Raw genomic sequence first — 22,668 nt, 5'->3', positions numbered from 1 at the left:
AAAAATAAAAACTGGGTCCAGGGATTTAGCTCAATGGTTCTGCTGCCTGCCTCGCAAGAGCAAGGATCCGAGTTCGATCCCTGGTACCAAAAAAATAAATAAATAAAAAAATAAAAATTTGTCTTCATATCTTTAAAAATGCACAGTACTTGAGTCAGTATATGTTTTTTGCCTTAATGACAAAAAGAATTGTAAAAAACCTGAAATAGTTTGGTACTGACATTTTGAAATTATTTTGTGTCTTGGGGGATAAATCATGTGATTAATTTTATGGATATTAATGGGAATGGAGATTTGCAGTATGACAGAGATAGATTACTAAGTTTAAGTAAACATTCTGTAATACTAAATTTGAATTGTTTCAGTGTGACTGAATGTTGTATTTTATCTTAAAAAATTTTGTTGTGCTATTAAATACAGCAGTTTTGGAAACAGAGACCAGTGAGCATGCATAGCATGTAGATTGTGGTATTTAAATATTATTTACCATTAAAAGAAACCAGAACAACTGGGAAAAATGGCTGATTTCAATGAGGGATAAAAATTGACATGATAGGCCTGGAAAAAACTTACTGTTTCAGAAGCCAAGAATTGTCAAAAGCTGGGGTTATTTTCCCCAGAGACCTCTAATAGAGGCCAGTAGGAAACAGCAAATCAACAATCAGGCCAGAACAGTACTATAAAGTCTGCCAATTAAACTGCCCTTGGAGTCACCACCTAAAGCACCAGATCAGAAGCCACATGTGGAGCCTCAGTGCTTAACGAAAATACATAAATAGAAGTCAGAGTTTCTACCAGAATTGCTTCAGTGTTCAGAATATGTATGATAAAAAACAAAAACAAAAACAAAAAAACTTGTCTAACCAAGAACCAAGAAAATGAATGAGACAGTAACTAGAACATTAAAATGAGTCAGAGATTGGAAGTATCAAAAAACTGTCAGAGGAAACTCATTAAAATTCTCAATTTTTCCTTGGAGAATTGGAAAATCTCAGCAAGATATAAAAATCTTTGCAAGACGTATTCTAATTATTCCATTTATACTAATAGTTTATCTTAGTTCATTGAAAAGAAAGTTTGTGTTACTACCTGTTTATTTTTTAAGAATCTTTTTGGTATGTCTTGTACTAAATAGCTATTTTGAAGATAATGATATGACATGTAATTAAAAAAAAGAAATAAAATTTAAAAAAATACCAGGTGGACATCATGGAAAGAAAAGTTTGCTGATCAGTTCAGTACTGAAATGGTAACAAATTATGAAAACACATGGAAAGTAAACCATACTCTCTTGAAAAATGAATGGATCACAGCAGAAATCAAGGAAGAAATTAGACAGATGGTAGAATTGAATGATAATACCAGTACAATATATGAGGACCTATGAGGCACAATGAAACTAGTCATAAGAGGGTAGTTCACAATTGTGAATATGTGAATGTTCACATCAGAAAAACCAAGCAAGCCCAAACAAATAACCTAATGATGTACCTCAAGGTCCTAGAGAAACAAGAACCATCTGGTACAAGGAAGAAAATTTAAAAGATCACTGGATAAGTTAAGAAAATTGAGACCAAAAATACAAAGAATCAATGAATCGAAGAGCTGGTACTTCAAAAGAGTAAATAACATAGAAAAGTTCTTAACCAATCTTACCAAAATGAGAAAGAAAAGACAAATATCAATTCAACTAGAAACGAAAAAGTCAAAATCACAATGAACAGTGACAAAATCCAGCAGATTATTAATAATCACTTTTAAAACCTGTACACCAATTAATTGGAGAATCAAGAAGTAATTGATAACATTTCTAGAAAATATGAATTACCAAAACTGAACCAAGAATATATAAAATGTCCAAACAATATAATAAGAGGCAATGAAATTGAAACAATAATAAAATACTTACTTACTAAGAAAAGCCCAGTGCCTGGTTAATTCACCACTGTAATCTATGAGAACATCAAGGAAGATCTAGCACCAACAGTTCTCAAACTCCAATGACATTGTAAGGGGATTTATATTTCCAAACTCATTCCTGGAAGCTAAGATCACTTTGATTCCAAAACCAGAAGGGACTCAATTAAAAAGAAAACTACAAGCCAATCTCTTTAATGAACATAAATGCAAAGATCCTCAACAAGATACTGACAAACAGAATACAAGAAATCATTAAACATATCATACATCATGACAAAGTAAGCTTTATTCCAAAGAGGCAAGGATGGTTCAACATATGCAAGTGAATAAATGTAATACATCACCTAAACAGAAGCAAGAACAAAAATCACATAATCACCTCAATAGGTGTAGGAAAAGCCTTTAACAAAATCTGACCTCTATTCATGACAAAAATCCCTGAAGAAAATGGTTATAGAAGTAACTTATCTCACTATGATAAAACTCATTTGTGACAAGACTACTGCCAACATCATATTAAATGGGGAAAAACTGAAGACTTTTTTTATCTAAAAATCAAAAACAAGAGAAGGATATTCACTATCACTACTTCTGTTCAACATAGTACTTGAAACTTTTCCAGAGCAACTAGGCAAGAGAAATAAATAAAAGGGAATTTTATAGGAAAGGAAGAAGTCAAGTTATTATTTGACAGTGACATGATCCTTTACATAGAAGACCCAAAGAGTTCCAATCAAAAGACTACTAGAACTAATGAATAAATACAGAAGTGTAGCAGGATACAAAATCAACACACAAAAATCAATATCATTCCTCTACCCCAATAATGAATTCAGTGATAAATTATAAAGCAGTATCATTCACAATAACTTTATGAAGAATTAAATATTGAGGAGTTAACAAAGGAAGCAAAACAACACTATAATGAAAATCATAGTACTCTGAGAAAGGAAATCCAAGAGGATATCAGAAAATGGAAAGATATCCCCTGTTCCTGGAGAGGCAGAACCAATATTGTCAAAATTGTTGAGCTTGCAGAGCTAATAGGTGAAAATAATTCAATCTCAATTTTTAAAAAAAGCATTCTTTGCAGAACTAAAAGTAGACAATTCTAAAATTTACACAGAACTATGGGAGACCCAGAATAGCAAAAGCAATCCTAGGCAATAAAAGCAAAGCAGGAGGCATCAGAAACCTGGATTTCAAGTTATATTACAAAGCTATAGTTATAAAAACAGCATGGTACTAGCGCAAAAACAAATATGTGGATCAGTGGAACAGGATAGGCATATCCAGCCATCCGATATTTGACAAAGGAGCCAAAAAAACATATACTGGCAGAAATAGAGCCTCTTTAGCAAATTCTGTTGGGAAAGTTGGCTGTGCAAGTGCACATTATTGAATCTAGACCCATATCTCTTATTTATTTATTCATTCATTCATTCATTTATTCATTTATTTATTTATTTATTTTTAGACAGGGTCTTCTGTGTAGTTCAGGCTGTGCCTGAACTCACTATGTAGCCCAGGCTGGCCTCGGACTCATGGCAATCCTGCCTCAACCTGCATAGTGCTGGGATTAGAGGTGTGCACCACCATGCCTGATAAATTCTTAAGGGATGAAAAATTTAAATACTAAAAAATGCGCTGGGCATGGTGGTGCACACTGCTAATCCCAACACTTGAGAGGCTGAGGCAGGAAGATCCTTGTGAGTTTGAGACCAACCTGGGCTATGTACTAAGTTCAAACCCAGCCCAGACCATGTAGCCAGAACCTGTCAAAATTTTTTTAAAAATGGAAAGTTATTAAATACAAAAAATCAAACAGTCTTCTGGAAGATGCAGTAGGTAAAGCCCTTGCTAACATAGCATAGGCAGTGACTTTCTAAAAAAGAAACAACAACAACTCTAATTGCACAAGAAATAATATCAAGAATCATCAGATGGGATTATATCAAATTAAAAACTTCTGCACAGCAAAAGAAACAACAGAATGAAGAGACAATCTACACAGTGCCAAATTTTTTTTGCCAGCTATTCTTCAGAAAGAAGAGTAAAATATAGAAAGAACTCCAGAAAGTTAGCCACTCCCCAAAATAAAGGTCCCAGTCAAAAATTGAGTGTGTGAAATAGACATTTCTTAGAAGAAGTACAAATGGCTAGTAAATACATGAATAAATATTCAATATCTCTGGCCCTTAGAGAAATGCAGATGAAAACAACACCAAGACTCCATCTTGTTCCAGATAAAATGGCTATCATCAAGAAATGAAGTAATAACATGTTGGTGAGACAGTGGGGAAAAAAAGAAACTCTTCTACATTGTTGGTAGAAATATAAACTAATACAAGTACTGGAAATCAGTGTGGAGATTCCTCAGAAAACTGAAACTAGAAATTCCATTTTACTCAGCTTTTCCCCTTTTAAGTATCTTCCCAAAGGTGTTAAATTCATTGTGTTACAGTGATACATGCATACCTATGTTTATAGCCACATCACTCATAATAGGTGAATCTTGGAATCAGTGCACATATATCAACAGATGAAGGGACAGTGAAAATGTGGTTTTTATACACAATGAAGTACTACTTTCCCATAAAGAAGGATAAATGAGTAATTTCTAGGAAAATGAATGTACCTTGAGATCCTAATGTTAAGTGAGATAAATCAGCCACAAAGGCTTAAATATTACATGATTCTCTTATATCAGAAACTCAATGAATAAAACAATTAAAGAGTAAAATAAATGATAAATAATAGGAAACAGGGTGATAGATCTTTTTCAAATGGAAAAGGGACCCATAGGTGGAATGATGGGGAGGGAGGAGGGGAGAAGTGGACATAAAAAGAATTAAAATGTAATATATACATATACTAAGTCTCTACAATGAAAGTAATCATTGTGCTCTGCAAATGTGTACTAATAAAAATTAGAGAAAAAAAGAAATATTAAATTGAAGATGGCCAGTAATAGTCTATAAACTGGAGAAAAGAATTCACCCAGTTTTACGAACAGAGAGAAAATAAATTTTTAAAATTTATAGAACCAGAGATCCTGTGACATTAACAAAAGAACCAACATTTGTATCATCAGATTGTCAGAAGGAGAAGAGAAAGTAAGTTGTTCTGAAACAATATTTGAAGAAATAATGGTTGGAATTTCCCAAACTCGGTGAAGGCTCAAGCCTAGAAATCAAAGAAGCTGAATAAACTTAACGATGAACAAACCCTAAACAAGTATTTCATAGTGAGCCATAATTAATTGGATCCTGGAGATAAAGATAAAATATTGAAAAATAGCTCTTTATTTACCACATAATACCAATTCCATTGACAATAGATTTTTCTTCAGAAATCATAGGGACACACACACACACACACACACACATGTAGAATAAAACTGGAGAAATCTCAAAAGTAGTGAAATGTATCAGTGTCAGAACACTGATTGTGATATACTACAAATTTGGAAAAAAAATCCCATTGAGGAAAACTAGACAAAGTTGTATAAGTGACCTTTTTTTTTTTTTTAAATGATTAAAGCTGTCTCATTTATTATTTAGGCTATTTAGATAGTATACTTATGTTGAAAATGGAACCGAATTTTTCAGTTGCTTTTTAAAAAAGTAAATAGTAATTAATGAATTTGCTGTTATACTCAAAATCATCTACCTTTAAGGTGAGAATCTTTGCCAATAGAAAGGCGCTGCTCCAAATTGTGAATGGTATTACGAAGAATCGCAATCTCTGTTTTTTTCTTTTTGAAGATATTGAAGCTTCCTTCTATAGATACTCTGTGGGGAAATAGTAACATCTGGATAGGGTTTTGATTTAGTCTGAACAATTGCTAGTTTGGCATCAAACTCCAGCTGTAGTTTGATTATTTCATTTTGTTTTTCTTTTTCTTGAGTTATTTAACTCTGAGATTGCATTAACTCTGAAAGGAGATTTCCATTTCCTTTTTCTTATTAGATCTTTATGCTTTTCTTCATTTAATGCAACTTTTTTCTGCATATCTTGATAAAGTTTGGTTATTTCTATCTTATGTTCTTCCTCTTTGATTTTCATTTCATGTACAAGTTTGGTAATATTATTTTTCTATCCCTGTTTGTGAGATTTTAGCTTTTCCCTTGTCATATCAGCATTTTTTTTGGTTGTTCATTTTCACCTTTCAAATTGTGTTGATATTCAATGTGTAGCCCTTTTATCATATGAAGAGCAGCACACTTTGCTGTTGTTCCTGGTTCCTCAAAGTTTCCAGTGATCTTTTTATAAAATCTCATAATTAACTTTCAAAGATGGTGTGGAAAAAATTCATTTTAAAAACTAGTAGTTTAAAGGTAAAAAATGAAGCATTTGTCCTGTTTTTCCAATGTGATCTGTTCTTCGTAGCAACCAAATGGTCGATGAGCAAAAGTTTCTTTTCTTTGAAGTATTCCAGCAAATATATGAAGAATTGATGATAGAAATATGGCATCATTATTTTACTCCTCATTTGTTAATTTAGTGATGGTCAACAGTGGCTCATAACCAAAAAGTAGCATCCATATGACATAGAACTCATCGTGCTAGCGTTATGCCCCTCAAACCTGTCACTGTTGTTACAAAAATTTATCATAAAACTTAAGTGTAGAAGCCTGTAAAGCTGGAACTGACACTATACATGGGGAATAGAATTGTCTGAAAACACTTACCTTTCTGCAGTGTGAATTAGCATGACCTGTAGCCTAGCACTGCATAAAATTGAATAACACCATTTCCTCACAATATGGCAGCCCCAGGACACAGGACAAATCTTCATTGGCTTTTCCAACCAAGCATCGGAAATTACAAAGTATCACTCCTCTTGGATTATCTTAGTTATAAACTAGTTACAAGCCTATCTATATTTGATTGACAAGAATTGACCTTCCTTCATGTCCCCCTCAATTTTCTCCCATATGGGGGAAATGTTGTGAAGAGTTTTAGATGTTTTTAAAACCTTCGCATTCTTGATGAGGTAGTCTTCTCCACATTCTCTCAACCATATATACCTTGTTGAGCTTTTATCTGATGAAGGTTTTAGATCTCACAAACTATATATATAATATATATGTACATTCATATACACACGTATGTATGTACACACATATGTACACGTATACATACACACACGTTCATATACATGTATATGTATCATATACATATGTATATATACAAATGTACATGTACATATGTATATATCTGTACATATATATGTATATAAATGGGTTATTTCAACATTATTTAGAATGTGGAGAAAGTTTACATGCCACAAGATCTGTTTTCTTCCACTAAAAAAATTGCAAATGGAATGAGCAGCTAGCAAGAGAATGTGTTAATTAGAACAGACTTAACAGACGTGTCAGCCAGTGCATTGCATGAAATTCCATTGTATGATCTCAATGTAAATAAACCTCACCAAAAAATATGGGAAATATGAACACTGACTATTTAATGATATACTATTGAAGAATTATTTATTTTTAGGTGTGATAAAATTGTTGAAGTTATGGTTTCAAGATTAGAATCATTTGTTTTAGAAATACATACTGAAAACTTTATAGAAGACTTGATATGCTCTAATATTCACTTCAGAAAAGCTGTAGTGGGATTGTAAGTGGTTTTGGGTATAGGTGAAAAAGAGTAGTCATGCATTGGTGATTTCTTAAGCAGAGTTATATGTATATAAGTTTAGTATACTTATCTTTCTCTCCCTTTGAATCAGTTTGAAAGTTTCCATTTCAAAAATTTTTAAAAATAAAATAAAAAAAAGTAAGGGAGAACAAAGGGGAAGGGAGAAGTAAGGATGAAGGCAATGAAGAAGAAGAAAGGAATGATGGAAGGAGAGACAGTCAGGGAAAATTTTGTCCTAAATGAATATAAGCTGTTTTAGTTTTATAGAAAATTGTAGTTTACATACATTTACACTTTGCAAGCATAATTCTTAGGCCTAAAATTTTCTTTCTTTTTTTTTTTTTTTTAAGGTAATGAGGAATAGTTCTGGATACCATTGTGAATAGTTCTTTGCCTCTATCTGTTAAAGGACAGATGTGATTCTAACATGTATGCAATCTTCACTCATATGATGCTTTTATATTATTCATATATTCATGCATAGTATGAAAGCACATGCTTTATCTCTAACATTGTACTTATTCTATACTTATAAATTTTTATGCTTATAAATTTTTATACTTGTAAATTATTTTCAAATATCTAAATCCCACTTTTTATTTAGAATATGTTACGTTTTTCTTCTAAGGAAATTTATTTGTAATATTTTTTTTTACTCAAATGCTAGCTTCTTGGCTGGAAAGTTTATAGGATTCTTTGCCTTCCAATTGAGTATTGGCTGCTTAAATCCCAGTGTAATCTCAGTCAAATCTTCTAATGCTCTAAGCCTATATGTTAAAATGATTTCCCAGAGATACTGATATTCTAAATTTAATTGTGTGGTGAAGAACAAATAAAGATGTTATTTTTAGTGTGTTTTTCCTATTACATATACATCTTTCTTGGTAATCTAAATAGTTTGTTAATTCTAGTAGTTTAAAGTTTTATCAATAACCATTTTGTGGGTTGAATCTAAATTACCATGCTACTCCTAACTTAATTTTCTTGTATTTTAAAAGAAAATAGGGAGGGGATTGGCTGTAGTCAGATGGAGGATCCTTGTGTTGGAACTACTGTTTGATAGTGTTGGTGTTCATAGGAATCAGCACATATGAAAACAATGATAAAACTAGTGAAACTAGACTTATGTACAGAGTTGTACAGAGAAAGACTGGTGCAGTTGGAATAAGCTTGTTGAATTATGTCGGTGTCATTTTCCTAGTTTTGATAGTGGCAGTTATGTAAAACAGTACCATTGTGTGAAACTGGAAAAGGACATAAGCAATTTTTCTTTGTTCTGTACAACTGCATGTGAGTCTGTAATTATCTCATGAGAACAAGCTAAAGTTGCATGACATTGATTTTTAATATTTTTGAATTAGAAATTATTGCTATAGGAAAATCAGATATCAAACCCAATTAAAATAATGAACACATTTTCTTTTCTAATTTCTTGCTTTTAGTATTTGTTCTTTTAAAGTTTTAAATTTCAATATGCCCTAATAAATGAGTTCTTAAAAACTGATACTTCTTAGCAAAGGTTGTTTATTGTGCCATGAAAATACAGATTATGCTTAAAGTCTTAAATAACTGAATGCTTTTTAGCTGGATGGAATAGTAAAGCAAATTCAGTCTCTTGGAAGATGCTGTAGAACTTCTATGTAAAATTTAATTTGAACTTAGAGACCACCTCAGTTTTTAGAGCTGGGGACGGTCTCTTTCATCATCTTTAATACAAATGAAGGAAAGCACTGAGAAAGGTTTAGTAATTTCTTTTCTCCCTAAAAGTTCTGCTGTTTTAAAACTGAAACAATGGATGTAGGGCCTCAATCTGTATGCTGTTACTCTCTGTTTTAGGAACGCCTCCTCTTCCATTGGTTCCATTCTCTCCAAAGTTAACATAAAAATAGCAAAAATAAGTACTCTTCTGTAGAATACATTTTTTTACTGATATATTTAATTAATCAATTTTTTAGTACATGTTTTCAGTACATACTTATTGCATTCAATGTGAGGAATTGATACATGCACATAGAACATCTCAATTCTTTTATTTCCTCTTCTCTCCCCTTTTAAAATTTTCATTTTATTTTTTTTACCAGCATCAGAGTCATTTATTTATTTTATAAGTCCATGTGAAGTTAATTGTCACAGATTAACAGCCAATCTAACAGGCCAGGAAACATATGAAACATATAAGACAATTACACTAAATCAAGGTATGCTTTTAGACACATTGGGTGTGTAGCATCCATTTTTAATGGTGTTATTTATATGCTTTGAAAAACTTTGCTAATTTTTAAGTGTTTTATTCAACATTTTACTTTATGTATTTATATTTCTGTACCTCTTTTAAAAAAATAAATTTTTTTGCTTGCATGTTAAAGAAATAGCTCTTAATCCCACAGAATGCACCGAATTAGCTGGCTCTAGCTTCAAGGTGTCTATCAACTCCTGGAGATACAAAAGCCCAAGATCAAGTTAAGAGCAGGGCCTTTAAAGTCTTGCTGCCTAGGTTTGAATCCTGGTTCTGATACATCGTGGCCTCAGGAAGCATTTTCTGTGACTTTGTGCCTTAGTTACCTCGTTTGTTCAGTGGGGTTCATAATACTGCTCTATTTACCTGGTAAGTCTGAAGTATCACATTTAGTGATATATGCTAAGCGCTTGAACAGTAGGTAGAAAGTATTCTATAAACATTACCTGCTGCTTTTATATAAACCTCATGGTTTTGGTTTGATTCTCCGTAGACATCACAAGGTGCAGAGGCTGGACTGGAGGATGAGGAAGGGTGAAAACATAAATCGTACTTGAATACATGTCATGTCAGGGACAAATGATTATATATGAAAAATATTTCCTTAATTTGGTCTGTAACTCATCTGATTTTCCTCTTCTATCTTGAAGCCTTGGTTAATCATTCCTTGTTTAGTGCCTACTATTCTTCTAGGCTGTTTTTGCAACAAAAAATGTAATAGTGAATGAAATATACAAAGAGCCCTGCAGTTGTGTTGATTACATTCTGTTGGCAGGAAATAAACAGATAAAAACAAACAGTAAATTATGAAATATTATAGAAGACAATAATGCCCATGGGGGGCAGTGAAAGAGCATTTGGGAGCTGAGCAGTGCTAGTGAAGGCAGAGTGGTCTTCATTGAAGAAGTAACCAGTGGAACAAGAAGGAGAGAACAGTTTGCATGTAACATCTGCAGGACAGCATTCTAGCAACCAGCACAAAGTATCAGTGCAAAGGTTCCGCAGCAGTGCTGTGTCCAGCATGTTTGAGGAACAAGAAGGAAGGGAGAAAGGAGTGGAGGGAGCAATGGGAAGTGTGTGAGGTTTTGGGACTTATGAGAAAGGAAGGCTCATGGCTGATGGCAAAGCTTTTGGTCTGAAGAATCAAAACAAAGGAATTCCCATGTCTGAGGTGGGAAGACTGGTGGACAGGAAAGAAGGTTAGCAGGAAAAAGTCAGCTAAATGGTGGGTCTTGTTTAAATTTAAAACATTCATTTTAAGTCTATCCTGGGCCTCCTGGAAATTTAGGGAGAGGACAGTTCTGAGACAGAGGAGAAGAGCTGGGTCCTCTGGCTCCTCTCCAGAGTGAAGTTCTTCATTGAGTTGGTTGTTGCCTTCCATGGTGGTGGATTTTCTTGGCTAGAATCAGCTAGTGTAAGGTGGCATTTACTTGCTTTTATCTGGACCATGCTGTCCTGTAGCACTGGCTGACCCAGTCTTCCCTCCTGTCCCACTGCTGCCCTTAACTTCTCTAAGATATCCATATGCATCCAGGAATTGATTCCAGTCTGTTCTGCAACCTCCCAAACAGCCAAGGCCACCCTTCAGGTAGGTGTTCCAGGCAGACTCTGAGCTGCGTCTGCTTTCCTCTTAGACTACAGCAGTACCAAAGGCCAACCCGGTCAAACTTTGGTCCTCTCCCTTCCTGTTCTCCTCAGAGTGACCTGGCTGTGTCCTTTGAGACAGATTGAGAGGCAGCCTCTTTCAGAACAAGGAATAAGAACTTAGAGCCCTGCTCTGCTCTTAGTGTTACCCTTGCTAATCTAATGACCTTCCTGTCTAGGAGAGTACAGAGAAGGAAGAATCGATTCCCATGTGACACAGTTTTGTTTTGTTTCCTCTCTCTTCCCACCCTCTTGAGACATGACTCTCTCCAATGTCATATCCTATTCCTGTTTCGATATTCATTATATTACAGTGTAGCTGTTTAGATATTCTTTATTTTATAGCTGTAGCTATTCCTTATATTATAGCTCCATTATAGTCAGCTAAACAAGGAAGTCCATTAATTTGCTAAAATAAAGTATTAAAAAAAGCATTTTTCTCAAATTGATAGCATGTCTTGCTCCATAATACTGTTTTGCATGCCAGAAGCTGAATATTACTTTGTTCTTTCTCTTTGAACTCCTTATATCTTAAAATCTTATATTACTAATCCAAAACAAAACTCTTAATTTCTGATTGTAACCTCCATTCAGATAAATGTTGAAATGACTAGGACAAACTCAGTATACTCCAAAAGATCAAAGAAAAAAACCACTAATTTAAAAATGTTTAACCAGAGTATATGTTCTATGAAATAGCATGTTTTTATTTCTTTAAGTCAATCAATAAAGGGAAGATGAAGCTAACATATAATATTCCATGACTGTGTGATGTGGTTATTTTGGTATTTCAATGCATGTATCATTTTTCTGTTTATCCTTGATGGTTCTTATTTAGCTGTCTTCCTCTATGGATAATTATCCACTGTAATGCCATCTTTCTTGTTAGTCTGTGCTACTGATCGGACAGCTGCAGAAACCAGAAGTCTTTCCTGCCAGATAAGTGACTTAAGCCCAACTGGCCAGTAGCTTCTTCCGGTATGGGTTTCATCATGATGTTGGGGTGGTACATGAAATGTACTCTTCCTGCAGCATAAACTTGAGCAATGGGTCAAAAAATCAAACTCAGAGAATTTGATCCCATGTTCACTGAGGTATACACCATTATTCAGATTAAACTTTACATTGGCCATTTTACAGGTAATAGGGTACTGAACTAGAGGAATGTGTGTGATGATTTGAGTAGAACTAAATCCCACTTTCGTCCTTCCCACCTGGATTATTCTTTTCCTTGTTCTTAGAAGCATGTTACCCATCCCCATAGTAGCAAATATTGCTAGTTCTTTCGTTGAAAATATGATCACTTCGTTCCCTAGAGAAGAAACCCTGCAGGTGTAAGCACTCTGCTTGACCTGCTCCCATTCTTGTAGCACTTTAATTATAGTTACATTTTAGTACTTCTGGAAGAATATTAGAAAGACCAGACTTGGTGAAGAATGTTTACCCTACAAGTAATGTGCAGAAATTTTCCTTAAGATGGCAATCAGGGAATTTGTAGATTTACAGACATCTGAACTGATGAGGTAGGAATATGTATTTGAATCTGATCATGTTGAATCTGACAAATGAATACATTATTGTTTTAGCATGCTATCCGCTAATCTGTTCAGTGCAGTTCTAATAATTTTCTGGTTAACGCAAATCTGTGATAAATGGTGGCATATTCTAAAAGAAGCTATACTGTTAATAATTTGGGGCATATTATAAGAAAAGTGTTGAAATACTTTAAGAAATAGGAGTGACTGTATTCACCTACCTTTGTAGTCATTGTGTCTCATAAGAGGGGCAAAGAATAAACTCCTTCAGCAACAACTTTAAAAAATGGCATGAAGACATTGAACAGTGGTTTAAATGTGAGATGTAAACACATCTAGGATAGGAGATTTAATGACTGCCTCTTCAGTCCATGCATGGTGATGAGAGATGCTGCTTTTCATTTGCATAGGAATGGGGATATTTTAGATGGGGCCAAAGCACTCTTGGACTATCTCATCAGCATTGTGCAGTTAGAAGTGTTGAGATTCTTTATTACCATTGATTGTGGATTAAATTTGCCCCAGGGGCTGATATTAGCCCAAGGCAGTGTGCTGAATGTGCACTGTGTGTCTGACAGGTGAAAGTAATCTGCCCTTTTGCTTTTGATTATCAGGTCTCTTTGGTTCCATGTTCACAAATGGAAGCATGACATTGTATCTCTTCCTCTTATTCTCTTTCCAAGACTCCACACCCAACTTTTAGAACTTTTTAGTGGTAGTTATCACATTCCTTTCATTTGGCCATTGATTTTAGGATATTCATTTTTATTGCCACTTCAGTAACCCAGAAGGAGAATGATATGGCATTTTGATTTCAGTTTATTTTAATAAAATTTTATTTTTACAAAAGACAATATGAAGAATTATACAGTAGTTCTCTTTAATGTCATTGATGCTTTAATATATTGACTAGTTTTTATAATGTAGTTTGGGTAATATGTGGCTATCACTACTAATCTTAGAAATCACACTTATAAATTTTTCATATCCTCTATGGCAAATGGTAGGGAAATAAGGCTGTATTCAAATGACTCTCATAAGTTTTGAAATGTGTGGGATAAAATAGTGAATACTGTAATTAGCATGCATACATTGTCAGTTTTCATAGAGTTTTGAGTTCAAAAATCAAGGACTGATATTTATCTCTGCCTTCTGCTGCTACAGGGTAAAATCACCTCTTTGAGCTTCTGCGTCTCCAAAAGGGACATACTTGCCCACATGTAGTAGTCACTTTTCCATCACTGGACAAAATATTTGATACTCAAAATTTAAAGGAGGATAGATTGATTTTGGCTCAGGATTACAGAGGTTTCAGTCCATAGTCTGCTGACTTCACGGCAGAGACATCATGGTAGTAGGGTGTGGCAGAAGAAAACAGCTCAACTCCTGGAAGCTGGAAAGCAGAGAGCAGAAGAGCACAAGAGAGGAAGGGATAAGCAGCCTTATGTAGTCCCCATGGTCATGCCCCCCACAACTCACTTTTCTCAGCTACAACCTACCTCTTGCTAGCCTGTTCAGCTCTGAACTGATCAAGGGATTAAACTGTTGATGAGCTTAGTGCCCTTATATTCCAGTCACCACTCCAGGAGGCTTGTAATCTAGTGAAGTTGACAAGTCAAGATTGACCAGAACACTATGTTGTGGTGTTATATTCAGTATTGATTTAAAGAATATTGCTGGGCACATGGTAGGTTTCCCCTATTTGAGAACACACAGTGTAATACTTCATGTTATTTGTTTAGGTCCTCTACCTGATATGTTTGAGTAATTATGTCAGTGTTTTCCAAGTATTCATCCTTTAATTGTCAAGAGTAGTACAGAATGTTCAAGACTAAAAGTTTATTTAAAAGAAGATGTACCACAATAACAGCAGCAAAATAACTTAAATAAAGTATTCTTTGGAAAATCTTTTGTAAATATTCTCAGATGTGTAGTAGAAAATTTATGATAAATTTTATAGAAAGTCACCATTCTGAAGATGGAAAATCGTTATCATTCACTAAGAGCCATTGAATATTTTATATTTTTATAGCCATACTTGAATAAAAGTGTCAAAAAATTCCTAGAAGAATTATTAGTGCTTAAATTTCTTGTGAAGCAGTTTAATATGTAGATATATATGTAGGTAGGTAATTACACATTCACATGTTGAAGTTCAAAGCCATTATGCTTGCTTCTGAAATACTGAAGTGTTTGATTTCCAACTTCTACCAACCCTTTGTTCATTGAATCTTCTTGTAATCTTCGTAAAACTTCTGGTTAAATAAAATACAGCAGAGCACTTACAAAATCTAATTTGACATATCTTCACATTCTGAGGCAAGTGGATGGAACAGATGTTACAGTGTAACTTCTTCTCTATTTCTATTTAAAATTGTTAGCCTGTTTTCTATTCAGCAGTTTCTGAGTTATTAAAAACAAAATGCAATAAAGAAATTGACTATGCATTCTTTTTTTAAGAATAAAGTTAATTAAATAAGGCTTCTGAGGTGCCATTTTAATCAGTTTTGTGAGTGAAAAATAGGCAATTTTAAAAGTATTTCATTAAGAATCTTTAATCTCAGATATTTCAAAAGATTGAGGCATTCAATTGAATGACTGTTAGATACATTTTGTGATATATAATTATGCTGTGAAAATAGAAAATCCATTACCTACTCGTTATTACCTCTAAATTCTTTTTATTGTGTAAGGAGAACAACCATTACACTTCTGGTTCATCAATAAGATATGTTTTATAGTAAAGCTAAAATAGGAGAAGGAAGCCTCGCATCTCTGAGAGGTCAAATTGATTTACAAAATTCCGTACTTTTAATGTTTAGAAAAGTTTCTTATTTCTGAAATTTCAGTTACTAGCATTTATTGGTTTCATATGACTTTAATTTAAAGAAACTTGGTAACATCAAAGGGAAAGATTTAGGTTGAATCTGGAAGGTATACCCAGTCTGCTGAGAGGGTTATGTGGAAGACTGATCTCCCATCCTGGCTCGCAAGCAGCATCTCCCACCCCTAGAAGCTTGATCTTTGCATTATCATCTTTGTGCTTCCTCACACTCATGTTCTGACACATGTCTGTTTCCTTGGGTATATGAATATGCTTGAATTAGGTACTTCCAAACAAACAAATGCAAATGGTCCTTTCTGAATTTTGTATTTATTCCACTTTGGCACTATTTTTCTGTTTGTTTTTGGTTTTTTTCTCTAAAGGTCTCCAAAGAACCATACACTCCATTTTTTAACCTACTGAAATCTGATTTCTCATTTTTCTGCTTTTATGATATCCTCATTGTCAAATACAAAGCCACTTTGTGTCTGCTTGTTATTTTTTCTCTCTGGAACACTTGGTATTAACGGCTGCTTTCTTCTTGAACTCTGACATCACTCTTTTTGCTTTAGGTGCATTGCCACCCATCTTCTAGACTATCGTGGTATAAGTGTGCTCAAGTTCTCTAGCCAAAAAGCCCTCCTCAGACTTGTGTATTTACTGTCTCTCAAGTGCACGTTTGCTTGGATGTCCTGTAAGTAAAGGAAATGCTTTGAGTTTGAGTCTTAAGCTATTATTTCTTTTGCATACGAGTTGTTTTCATTCCCTCTCTACCCATCCATTCAGTCTGCAAACCTCCAGGTCTTTCCAATCTCCTTCCAACACCCTGCCATCACAGTCAATAAATCACCAAGTGATCCTGATTCATCTTTTTTATAGCTTGAAAATATTGCAATTCCACAGATCTTCAATAACTTTTTCTTTCTTTTCCTGGTTACTACTGAAATATAGTTCAGATTTTATATTTTTAATGCATGGCACATTCCCTGTTTCCAGTGTTTCCATTGTCAAGTATATACTCTTTGATGCAAGAATGTTTGGTCCATAAAGAAATCTGATGCACAAGGGATACATTGTATGGACATCAGGGTCTTCTATAGACCCTTGAAAGTCTCTTGATGCTGTTACTGTTATGTCTTGTCTCTAGATGTCCCCCCACATAGGCGGGGCTCTTCAGATTTGGATGGATCTAGAGTTTGTGATGCTGGGATCAAGGGTGTGTGACTACTAAATTAGTCCACTGATTGGCTTGGCATAGTTTTGGAAGTGGATAACGGGAAGGCCCTCCCTGGGTGTGAGTGCTACCTGCCCTAAGGGTGGAGAGCCTAGGTAGAAATATAAGGGACAGAAAGAGGGCTGCTGTGGTCCCTTGCTGCTTCTTCACTAGTTTGGTGCTTTGTTGCCTTCTGCCTGCCTTGAACTGTTTCTCCTCTGGAATGCCACTCTGTCTTGGAGCCAGACAACTATGAACTGAAAGCTCTATGAACTGTGAGCTAAAAAAACCTTCCCTACTTTAACTTTGGGTGTCAGGTATTTTGTCTCAGCAATGAGAAAAGTAACTAAGATAGCTACCTTCCCATGCACCTTGCCCTCAATATTAAACTATTTGATATTATTTGAACACACCTTGTGCTTTCTTGTCTGGACCTTTTAGAAATCCTTTTTTTCCTCAAATGCTATCTTCAGCTGATCATGAACTGCTTATTCCTCGAAGCTCTGAAGCATTGCCTAGCTCCCAGCCTCTCTCTAAAACAATGAAGAAAAATTTGATCCAGTGTTTCCCAAGCCTTCATATGAGGATGTATTTTTGAACATTTTCCATTCCTTTCATTTCATATTTTTCTACTATGAGAATCCTCTCACTTATAGGTACACGCACAATCCCTCCAACAAGTTTTCTTCTTCCTTTTCTCTTCTAGGTTTTACCTTTATAAGTCTCTCTTCTTTCTTTCCATGGCTCCCCTGCCCATTCATACACTGTTAATAATGTGATTAGCTTAATAGGTTATACATCAGACAGTTTTTATTTTAGTGGTCAATATCCAGAAATTATCAAGAGAAATTCCCTGTTTTAATGAGAAATTAAAGTTTGCAAAGAAGATATTTATCAAGAGAAAACCAGTTGTCGGAGAAGATACAGAAATCCTTGGTATATATCCTTGCTCATCATTTGAAACATACCCTTTAAAGCACTAACATATAAGATAAGCTGAAAATGAGTTTTAATTTAATTGTAGCATTTAAAAAAATTATCAGTGGGTTTTTAAGATATTTATCTGTTTTGTCAAGGCAAAAAAAATTTTTAGTTTTATTACAAATTGTGATGTAGCCTAGAGACAACACCATTTTTGAATAATTATACTCTAAATCTCAAACTGACTGAAAATATTAGTAGGTATAGAATTCCTTCTGCCATATACTGAAATTTAGATTTTATAACTTGGTATTATATAATTTTTTCTTTTTTATTAAATAAATAAGTGTGGTCTCTAATCCTTGCATTGTAAAACATGTTAAATAGTTGATGACTTACTGTTTTTCAAGCAGAAAGAATAATGCCAATTTATTTTATTTTATTTTATGTTTTTGGCCCTGCGGATCGAACTCAGAACCTTGTGCTTGCAAGGCAGGCCGTGGCACCACTGAGCTAAATCCCCAGCCTGCCAATTTATTTTTAATGATGAAAAATACATTTCAAGTAGGAAAATTAAATTCCAAGTGCAGTTTGAAACAGTATTTTATGTATTAGGTAGGGATACAGTCAATTTTGGGGAAATGAATCTCAAATATTAATACTATTGCTTCTGAAATAGAACATAGTTGTTATGGTTTGAATGTTTTCTTAAAAATTCATTGTGATGGCATAGAGAAGGCAGGACCTTTGGGAGATGGTTAGGTCACAAGGACCCTGTCCTCGTGATTGGAACAATACCAGTATTGTTGGAATGGGTTAGTTAAGAAGGAAGGGAAATTGAACCCCTTTTGTTCTTCCTTCCTTTGTGCTTTCTCATAAAGTGTTTTCTTCTGCTCTGTTATGATGCATAAGAAAGCATGCAGTGAGAAGACCCTTACCAAATGTAGCCTTTTGATCTTGGACTTCCCAGCCTCCAGAACCTTGAATCAAATAAACCTGTTGTTTATAATTAACCTAATCTCTGATATTGTTGTAGCATCAAAGAATAAACTACAAAAATATCTACTTAGAATCTATATGTATTCTCTGAGCTCTCTACAAATGGCATGTTGATGTGATTTCCTTTCTAATTGATATTCTTAAATTATGGCCAGAAATTGAAATATTGGCAGCAGAAAGGAAATCACATCTTTGTTACAGGAGACTTGAAAACATGTTGAAACTGGTAAATATGTTCTAGATTTCATGTAGACTGTGATCATACTTTCAAATTATTGCCTTCTGATTTTATTTTTTAAAACTAATTTTATTGGGGGCCGGGAATTTAGCTCAGTGGTCCGCCGCCTGCCTCACAAGCACAAGGTCCTGAGTTCGATTTCCGGTACCAAAAACAAAAACAACAAAAACCAAAAACAATCCCCAAATTTTATTGGTACACTTTTGATATACGTAATGTGTATATTCATTGTAGAGAATTTGTACCTGTACATAATATGTTTTGATTCTTCTTTTTTCCCCATTACCCCCCCTTCAACCTTTGTTCCCCTGCTTATTTACAAAAGCTTTGTTTCCACTCTTTTCCTTCTATTTCTTTTTTTCCTTTTCCTTTGTTTCCTTTCTCCCTTCCCCCTTCTTTGTTCCCCTTCCCATTTGAACAAAAACTGCCTTACTGATTTTAAACAGCTAGTATAGACCCTTTTGAAAGCCACTGATACCTCTGAAATACTTTATGCTACTCAAAAATGTGGTCCATGGACCAGTAGCACATGTTTTACTACAGAGCTTGTTAGAAATGTACACTCTCATGTTGCATCCCAGGTCTCCTGAATTCGAATCTGCATGTTAATAAGATATCTAAGTGATTCAAATGGACACTAGGAATGACAAACACTGACTTTGGTCAGTGTGATATTGTGTTCCTTAATTGGAGAAAGATACAAAACCTTGCTGGAAAGGATTCAGGGGAATTTCATAGCCACACAAAAGCAAACTTTCCTTATCCAGTAGAAATCTAGAGTATCCAGTGGAGATCTAGAGAAAAACTGTGGAGGCCTACTCAGACTCGTGTCATTTCATATCTGCAAGCATCACTAGAGATTATCTAATCCACGTATGTCTTTTCATAAATAGAAATATGAAGTCTCCAAAAATACAGTGAAATATTTATTGAATAAAATTTATTGTTGCCTGAGATCACACTGTGAATAGTACAGTCTGGAATAATTAATACCACTTAATAACTAATTAGATATAGATGAGGAATTGCTTTATGATTTCAATTTTACCTGTTCCCCAAATTCTATATTCATCTGACCATTTGACTTTTCTCCTAAATCTGTGATCTTAATGTCAATGTTCATGTGAATTTTACCTGCTTATATTTTTCATAGTCAGAGTACATATCCCTTGGTGTCATCTAATGTGATAGCCATTGTTTGAATAATGGAATTTATAGGTTCATTTTAGTTGATAGGCATAGTTTGTCTAAAACACAGAGGTGACTAATCGAAGTTGGTTTTCAAGTATGATTAATATCTATGATATTTAACTCTGAAATTTTTTTATATGACTGAACTTCTCTATTTACTTCTCTCCTGGCTCTACCAATTTTCTAGCTATTTTGTTAGTCCTGTTTAACAACATTTAGTACTTCCATCCGGCCAGATCCTGCGTCCTCATCTTTTCTGTCAGTTGATCAGTTTTTGTGTTTTAACAAACTATCCTGTCCTAAATCCAATTTTCATCTGCTGTCTGCAAACTCTTCTCAGTGGATAATCACTTATAACAGTTTATCTTTGGGGACTGTTTGCATGTACCTTGTGTATGTCCATAGCAAGATAGTCTTATTTATTTGTGTTGTATTTAGTTTGCCTTTCATCCTGTGATAATATATACAATTTTTGATGATACGTCCTAATTTGACAGTTATAAACTTTTCTTAAATATTTCTAGGTGTGGAAATTTAAAAAATTCTAATATGTCTTAGCAATAAATGCATCATGTTTAAAAACTCTTTAGTAATCATAATTTTTAATATTCTTGGATTCTAGGTGGAACTGTTTTGACCTCCAAAAACTGTAATTTGGTTCAACTCTTGTTGTATGGAGTGAGTGCTTTAGCTTTTTATGAAGGTTTAGTGAATAAGTGACTTTCTTTTTTGGTGAAATATTTAAGTTCGAATTTTATAAAACTTAGAGGGTCTTGAATGTTTGTAAGAGAACAAACCAGTGTCTTCCTTCCTTTCTCTCCTTGCCAGGCTTTAGCCTTAATTATCCAGGGACTTGTTGCTGATGTCTGTTGGTAAGATGAGGATGTGGTAGGTGTTTCTGTCATTATAGCTGTAGCTCTTTCTCTCAAGTCTAACCTCACACTGAGGGAAGAAGATTGTGGTTCAACTAAGATACGGGATTGCCCATAATATTCTTTTTTTCCTCCATGTCTGCTCATCACTACCATTTCTTCTCACTAAATGGAGAATTAACTCTTTGTAAATATTATTTGTCTTTGTCAGCTTATAGTAATTTTTGAAGTAAATTTTGCCCCTTTTAAGAAAAGAAAGTAAATGCATTCTCAATGACCTTGGAAAAGCCAGGAACTTAAGAATTACTCAGAGCTTCATTTATTGATCTGTGGATTTTAGCACAAAATTTCTGATTAATACTGGTTTCAAAGTGAAGATGATACTATACATGTCATAGTATATGTTCTATCTGAATATATAAAATTTTGTGGGCATATTTAATACTGTACTGTTGAGGTAGATCTGTGTTGTGATAGAGAAAAAACAATATTGCCATTTACCACAGATAATTAGTAAGATCATGTTTGTTCTTTTATTTGCATTTTCAAATTCTGTGGCTAACATTTAAACTAAATTTGTGCTCTTAACATGAGATATTTATTTTTAATGAATTTAAAAAATTCTGACCCTCTAATTCATCTTATTTAGCATCTTTCATTTAATAGTGCAGTATATCAGGACACTATATAATGAAATGATTTTCAGTTCTAAAGTACATTCATGATCAATGTCAATTCAGTAAAAGTGAGAAAGTCACAAATTAGTATTTATTTAATGAGGTATAAGGTATAAATCATTAGTTGGATTTGTTGATAGCAAATTTGGATTATTTATATATTGTTTTAAGATTACATACACAGGAAAGGAAACATATTACCTATTACACAAGGGTAAAATGTGATGTAAATTTTATTTTAGTTTTTGTTTGTTTTTCTGTTGTACTTTAAATATTTGGGAAAAGGTTCATTTGTGATGAACTGTCCACACCAGGCCTAGTCATTGCTGGATCTTTAACTACATAGCACCAAATTCTGAGCTAGTTGGCCTCAAATGCTTTTTCTGATTAAATTAAGTGAGAATATGTAGCTGCCAAACTGTTTTCTATCAGCCATAAGCATAAAATACAGTAGTTGGAAACAATAAACCTAATTTAAACCATTAAGCCCTTTATTTCACAAGCTTGGAACAATATGTTCACCGTACCACTTTGTTAATATAATAGTAAGTAGAAGATGTTAAAACAGAAAGATGGCTAATTTTTTCAAGATTGGCCTGCTTTGTATACTGTACTGCACGGAATCATTCATAGATCTAAATTGTTAACTTCGAATTTTTTCCTAAGTTATTATATGGTTTTTAAATGGATATAGCTTATGAAGACACTAGACTTAATCTTATAATCCTTCACTGTATTATATA

General features: G+C 34.0%; 1 protein-coding gene across 14 annotated transcripts in view; it reads left to right on the top strand.

The window, feature by feature from the left end:
• The window catches only part of Cep128 (centrosomal protein 128), a 428,016-nt gene that overhangs the window by 228,407 nt on the left and 176,941 nt on the right, over positions 1-22,668 (top strand). For 3 of the 14 annotated variants that reach the window (XM_087195440.1, XM_087195439.1, XM_087195438.1), the window contains one exon: positions 1-22,668. This exon is cut by the window's left edge. The exons of the other annotated variants lie outside the window; for them this stretch is intronic. The gene's annotated coding sequence lies outside the window, so the exon portion shown is untranslated. 14 annotated transcript variants of the gene reach the window in all.

Source organism: Heterocephalus glaber, unplaced genomic scaffold, assembly GCF_053883595.1.
Source record: "Heterocephalus glaber isolate CG9 unplaced genomic scaffold, H.glaber_assembly_v1.0 deba00001608, whole genome shotgun sequence".
NCBI classification, from domain to species: domain Eukaryota; kingdom Metazoa; phylum Chordata; class Mammalia; order Rodentia; family Bathyergidae; genus Heterocephalus; species Heterocephalus glaber.
This window is presented reverse-complemented; position numbering and strand designations above follow the sequence as displayed.